General features: G+C 39.2%; 1 pseudogene; it reads right to left on the bottom strand.

The window, feature by feature from the left end:
* LOC149408646 (small subunit ribosomal RNA) lies at nt 1–1,229 on the bottom strand (annotated as a pseudogene; the record flags this gene model as incomplete).
* Nucleotides 1,230–7,316: the final 6,087 nt, after the last annotated feature.

Genomic DNA, 7,316 nt, shown 5'->3' with positions numbered 1-7,316 from the left:
TCTGGTGGTGCCCTTCCGTCAATTCCTTTAAGTTTCAGCTTTGCAACCATACTCCCCCCGGAGCCCGAAAGCTTTGGTTTCCCGGGAGCTGCCCACCGGGTTAAAATTATGAAACTTCGGCGGATCGCTGGCTGGCATCATTTATGGTTAGAACTACAGCGGTATCTAATCGCCTTCGAACCTCTAACTTTCGTTCTTGATTAATGAAAACACCTTTGGCAAATGCTTTCGCTTTAGTCCGTCTTGCGACGATCCAAGAATTTCACCTCTAACGTCTCAATACGAATGCCCCCAGTCGTCCCTATTAATCATTACCTCTGGTATCAGAAAGCCAACAAAACAGAACCGAGGTCCTATTCTATTATTCCATGCGTACAATATTCAGGCAAGTGTTAGCCCGCTTTGAGCACTCTAATTTGTTCAAAGTAAACAGCCGCGACGGCCCGCCTCGGTGCGCGGCCGACCGTGAGGCCGACCGACACACGCCGGCGGTGGACGCACCGGCGAGAAGCCCCGCAGACGTGCCTGTCGTACCGCATTCGGTAGACCGACACCGCAGGACACAATTTCAACTACGAGCTTTTTAACCGCAACAACTTTAGTATATGCTATTGGAGCTGGAATTACCGCGGCTGCTGGCACCAGACTTGCCCTCCAATGGATCCTCATTAAAGGATTTAAAGTGTAATCATTCCGATCACGAGGCCTCGGACGAGTCCCGTATCGTTATTTTTCGTCACTACCTCCCCGTGCCGGGAGTGGGTAATTTGCGCGCCTGCTGCCTTCCGTGGATGTGGTAGCCGTTTCTCAGGCTCCCTCTCCGGAATCGAACCCTGATTCCCCGTTACCCGTGACAACCATGGTAGTCGCATAAACTACCATCGACAGTTGATAAGGCAGACATTTGAAAGATGCGTCGCCGGTGCTAGACCGTGCGATCAGCTCAAAGTTATCTAGAGTCATCTCGAATGGCGACGGACGGGGCGCGAACCCCGCCGCCGATTGGTTTTTGATCTAATAAAAGCATTCCTCCCGTTACCGGTCAGAACCTCGTTTGCATGTATTAGCTCTAGAATTGCCACAGTTATCCAAGTAACCGTGTACGATCTAAGGAACCAAAACTGATATATTGAGCCATTCGCGGTTTCACCTTAATTCGGCTTTTACTGAGACTTGCATGGCTTAGTCTTTGAGACAAGCATATGATTACTGGCAGGATCAACCAGGGAGCTGCACCACCGTCGGAGGGTTTTTAATCCTCCGAACGACAGAGGCCCGCCCTCGCGTAGAGGGCGCGGACAACACGGCGTTAAAGAACACGCGACGGAGTCACCCGCACGAGTCACGCTCATTATGCGTACCGCTATATTCTCCCGCTCGGCGACCGTCGCTAGACGAAAGCTCCGCGGGAAAATTTTTGCTTCAAACGAAGAAAGCGCGCGTAGGACGGCTCCCGCCCGAGAGAGAGAGACCGCACCCGCGACGACGCTATCGTCCGATTTATAATTCCCATTCGTAAAACGTGTACACCGAAAGCGCACGCCTTTGGCGAGGCAACAGTGAGACGGGGATAAAATCCTCCGCCTTTGCTTTTGAAAATTCTGCTCGCGCGGAACTCCAGAGTCAAAACATGAGCGCGAACGCCGCGCAGAAGCGGGCGTCACGTAGTTTCTCGCAAATAACACCGCCGACACGACCGATAGGCCGCCGCAGTTTGCGAACGCCGTGCATCGAGAGCCCGCCACACTCGGCGGGCACAAAGCTGTGCCGGGTCGCGTTCTCGCTCGGGACGGCGCCGAGCGCGGTGCGCCCGCTCCGACCCCTCGAAGGCGCGCAGGCGGCCGGGCCGTCGGGCCTCGGGCGGCTCGCGAAACCGGGCACAAGGCGCTCGGTCTCGGTAAATAAATTTACTTTCGTATTCGCATTTTGGAAATTTTAAATTATTTCATTTAATCGGTGATACCGACCGACCGTTCCCGGTGAGTTTAAAAAAACTTAATACAGAGGTACGTAGTTATTTCAAATTTACACAATAAGAACATATTTCAAATAAAAATAAAAACTTAACATATATATAATAATAATAATAATAAATAACTAACATAACTAACTAAATATATAACTAACAGATCGAGCGATTAGTCATAATAGAACCGATATAGTTTTACATGACAAATTTTTTAAAAATAACTTATATCATCGATGTCGCTATTCCGAATTCCTGTAATATTCAAAAATCTGTTAGTGAAAAAATAAGAAAATACACAGATTTAGGAAATGAGAAAAAAAGAATTTGGCATTCTCAGGCTATAAAAATATTACCATTCGTTATTTCGGCTACCGGCATTATACCTAGCTCTCTTATTAAAAATTTAGGCGTATTAGATCTATCAAAAAATTTATATATAAAGATGCAAAAGTCGGTCATTTTGAATACATGTAGGATAACAAAAGATTTTTTTAAATGTTTATGTTGAGGGATCTGTAGGATTTATTTATAGGCCCCGTTAGGAGTTCTACCGAGCCGAACCCTCCGATATGAAAATATCTGGAGTCGGTGAATTATTTTCCCATTTGATCTCTGTTGAGTTGACGCGTTGTTCTTGTATTGTTTTGTATTTATTTTACTTTTTTAAATTTAAATTCCATTGACAAAGATCAATTTTTTGCTAATAATTATTGGCAAAAAAATTTTATTGGCATACAATTTTATTGGCATAAAATTATATTGGCAGAAAATTTTATTGGCATCAAATTTTATTGGCAGAAAATTTTATTGGCATAAAATTTTATTGGCATAAAATTATATTGGCATAAATTTTATTGGCAAAAATTTTTGTCAACTTTTTGTCAATTTATCTATTTGCAAAAATTGTAATCGCACCTAACCTGACCTGACCTAACCTAACCTAACCTAACCTAACCTAACCTAACCTAACCTTACCTAACCTAACCTAACCTAACCTAACCTAACCTAACCTAACCTAACCAAACCTAACCTAACCTAACCTAACCAAACCTAACTTAACCTAACCTAACCTAACCTAACCTAACCTAACCTAACCTAACCTAACCTAACCTAACCTAACCTAACCTAACCTAACCTAACCTAACCTAACCTAACCTAACCTGATACATAAAGAAAATTCACCCGGCACCCACAAGACTAGGCAACATTTTAGAATTGTTATATTATATCATTTATTCTGTTGAGTTAAAAAAAAAAAACTTAATAGACGACATTGAAATTAAATCAAATAAATTCATATTTACACGTACATTTTTTAAAAATATATTCAATTAAAAATTAACATTTTTACCTCTACAAGAGTCCAAAAACACTCGTCTGTGAAGTGTAAAAAAATAATAATAAAATTTTACTTTTAAAACATATGTAAATAGGAGAAAAAAAAAATCATAACAAAACATATAAAGTGAAGAGATTTTTGTATATTTATACACAAGTACATACATACATACATACATACATACATACATACATACATACATACATACATACATACATACATACATACATACATGCATAGTAAGAAAACGATTTAAAAGGGATTCGAATAAAACAAATTCACCGACTATTACAGACCGCGATGCGCCCGCTCCGACTCCTCGACTGCGCTCAGACGGACGCCCGGGCGGTCGGGCCTCTCGCGGAACCGGCCGCAGTAGCGCGAGCCGCGTCGCCTCATCTCCGGCCGTCTGCCCGACTGCTCACGCTCGGTCTCGAAAAAATAAATTTACCCTCGTCGCTCACGTCTTCTCACTATCGAAATGTTAAATTATACATACATACATACATACATACATACATACATACATACATACATACATACATACGTACATACGTACATACATACATACATACATACATACATGATAAGAAAACTAAAAAATAAACATTTTCACACTGAGGGCCATTAAGTGCGGCCCGTTTACTCCCGCCGTTTACCCGCGGCTACCACCCGAAATGAGATCCTCTCAGCTCCGCTCCGGTCCCAATGCTCCCGTAACATTTAAAATTTTTTATTCTACGCTACAAGAATGACGTTCCGAATTCGATTCCGAAATAAAAATCTATAAAAATAAATAAATTACAATTTCACATTGAGGGCCATTAAGTGCGGCCCGTTTACTCCCGCCGTTTACCCGCGGCTATCATCTAGATCTTGGCAGCTCCGGTCCCAATGCTCCCGAAACCTTTAAATTTAATATTCTACACTAAGAATGGCGTTCCGAATTAGATTCTGAAATAAAATACGTCAAAAAAAAAGTTTTTTTTTTTTTTTCTTTTAAATCACACCGTGCCCGGGGCAAATGGCGTCATCGGGTGCGTCGCAGTTACTCCCGCCGTCCACCCGCGGCCGCTACTCGATATCAGATCCCACTCATCGCCGGCCCCGCTGCACCGAACCGCGGCTAAATTTATTATTCTACACTAAGAATGACGTTATGAGTTCGATTCTGAAATTTAAATAAAATAAATATTTTATTTTTAAATAAGAAAATTTTTGAAAACACGTCGAGGGCCGTTAAGTGCGTCCCAGTTACTCCCGCGCTTTACCCGCGCCCGCCGCTCTGAATTGCATTCCCTCACCTCCTGACGAAAATGATTTTTTTAATTTATTAATTATCGAAGACAATATTAGCGATTTCTAAACGAAAATCTGAAACAGAAAAATCAGAAAAGGATACGGTCACATCTAGGACTGATTTTTTTTTTTATTATTTTGGTGATTTTTCTCTTTCAGATTTTCTTTTAGAATTCGCTAATATTATCTTCGATAATTAAATATTACAATATTAGGTTTTACTCAGTAAAGTTATTCCAAAAAATAAATAATTACTATTATTATATATAATTTTTATTCACACATAAATATGACACTTAGGTACACAGCATAAGAAGAATAATAACAAAAAACCTAATTTTCCCCGAAACCGCTACGCCATCTATCGTCTACAATGTTTTGAACTCATCAAAAGACGAAAAAAGAAGAAAGGTTTGTGAATTTATTTCTTTTTTCGATATCATACTACAAGTCGTAAGTTGGGGTTTTCTATATTATATTGATCGGCGACCGGATAAATTATCAAAATGATAATTCATCACATATTTAAAAAGTTATGTAAAGTCATGGAAAGTGATGAAACAAAAACTTTTTTTTTACTGGGTTAAGTAGGTTAGGTTAGGTCAGGTTAGGTTAGGTTGGGTTAGGTTAGGTTAGGTTAGGTTAGGTAAGGTTAGGTTAGGTTAGGTTTAAACAAATCATCGTTTTTAATGATTCTATATCACTTTTTAAAAGTGTGTTGAACAGTCACCGTGTTGAGTTAGCATGGAACCATATTGATCATAAATTTTATATATAATCATAATACATAGGGCGACTGAAGAAAGCCACACTAAGTTTATCGAAAACCGCCACGAGTGTCGATGAAATAAATAAATTAATTAAAATTAAAAGATAATTGATAAATGCAATCAGGTTGCATGATAAATCACCACAATGACAACAGAACACACATTGAAAAAGTGATATGAAGTCATTAAAAGTGATGAAACAAAAATTGGGTTAAATACTTATACTCGTAACCTATTCAACCTAGTTTTTGTTTCATCACTTTTCATGACCTCACATCGCCGTTTAAAGGTTTGTTGAATTTTAATTTTGACGATTTATCCGGTCACTAACCCCTAACCTAACCAGAATACGGGACACGTCTCCATCGTCTTTTTTTTTTCGAAAATTCGGTTAAAAAAAAAAAAATAACATTCTGGAGGAGAACCACCACTTTCTTGCCCTGTTTTTAGGTACTGACAGTACCCCTTCAGAGCAACAACTCGGAAACTGCTTTTAAATTTAACTGAAACAACAACTGAAACTGTAATGAAAACATTCTTTATGAGCATTCTGGTAATCATGTACCGCTTCTGTTGCAGTTATCATCTGGGCTCGCTCCACATGAATTAACATACACTTTACGCATTGAAAGAGTCCATAAATTTTTTTTAAGGTTTTTTTATTCTCGCGGCTCTATGGACGTTACCCTTGGCTTTACCCATCGATTTATATATATTAGGCATGACCAATTACCACTCCCTAGAGACAAGTAGAGGTATTGCTTTGCTTAAATATTTTTTTTCAACTAATAAACGATCACTTATCTAATAATGATATACTGGCCCAATTATTTTTTTTTTGTACCAGAGTCTCACTCTCGAGGACGTCATAACAATGACGTATTCTATATAGTAGAGCGAGCCGCACTAATTTATTTATAAACTCACGAGAGCTACGTGCTTTTTGAATGCGGTAGATAAAAAAATAGATTTATTTTTTGTGTCCTATAGCGCATTTGCGAGATTTTTGGAATTGCATATACACTGCATAAATGGTACAATTATGGCTATTTTACTTGTAATTGTTATAAATAAATGTACAAATTATATAAATAAATACATACCTAACCCCCGTTTCTTATTTTCGGCATTCGGAGTGGTTGAGGGTGCAATGGCAAGGCCATTTCCTGGTTATCAGCTGAAAACGGGATACGCCGAGCAGTATCTTGTTCTGATCCAACTTCACTGTCTGAGTCAATGGTCAATTGTTCCCTGTGGGACTTCCTTTTTAGAGGGTCAAGCAGTAGGCGATGTGGAGGAAATTAGTTCCTGAATCTTTTTCATAAGGTTTTCCGCACCAGACGCCATTTACACTGAAAAATGTCAAGACAATTGAAGAAAAGTCAAAATTAAAAGTAAAAAAACGTTTTGGAGCAAATTCAAAATAATATAAAAACAATCCATGGAAACCAAAGCACACGTGGTGTGAAAAAATATCCTAAACAAACGACGTCACAGAAGATTGTTTTCTTGGAAGTTTCTAGAAAACTGAAAAAAAAATCACTGTTTTTAACGGAAAAAAGTATGAGCGATGGAGGATCGAACGGATAACTGTATTTGGATTGTTGATTCAGAAGGAAAAGGACAAAAATAGGTACACAATCTTAACAAACACTACGTAGCACAGAAACCACTCGTAAAAACGGGCAATAGCGCGTTTTTGAACAAAAGAAATACACTGTTGGGTTGTAAATAATAGCACTGTTAATATAGTCGTAAGATAGTATTAAAAAAAAACAAAATTTTCGTAATTTTCGGGAGTACCGGAGACTATGCGACTGTTCTAGCGAGAAAACATTAATGCTGTTTAATGTGTAACCAAGACAACAAACACATCAATGACATTTGAAAAGCGTACAAAATAAAATAAAAATTCATAGGCATTTCTAGGTAGATACTT

Source organism: Hesperophylax consimilis, unplaced genomic scaffold (assembly GCF_061612785.1).
Source record: "Hesperophylax consimilis isolate HC1 unplaced genomic scaffold, BYU_Hcon_1.0 scaffold_146, whole genome shotgun sequence".
NCBI classification, from domain to species: domain Eukaryota; kingdom Metazoa; phylum Arthropoda; class Insecta; order Trichoptera; family Limnephilidae; genus Hesperophylax; species Hesperophylax consimilis.
Note: the sequence above shows the minus strand (reverse complement) of the source record. Positions and strands in the feature narration are given on the sequence as shown.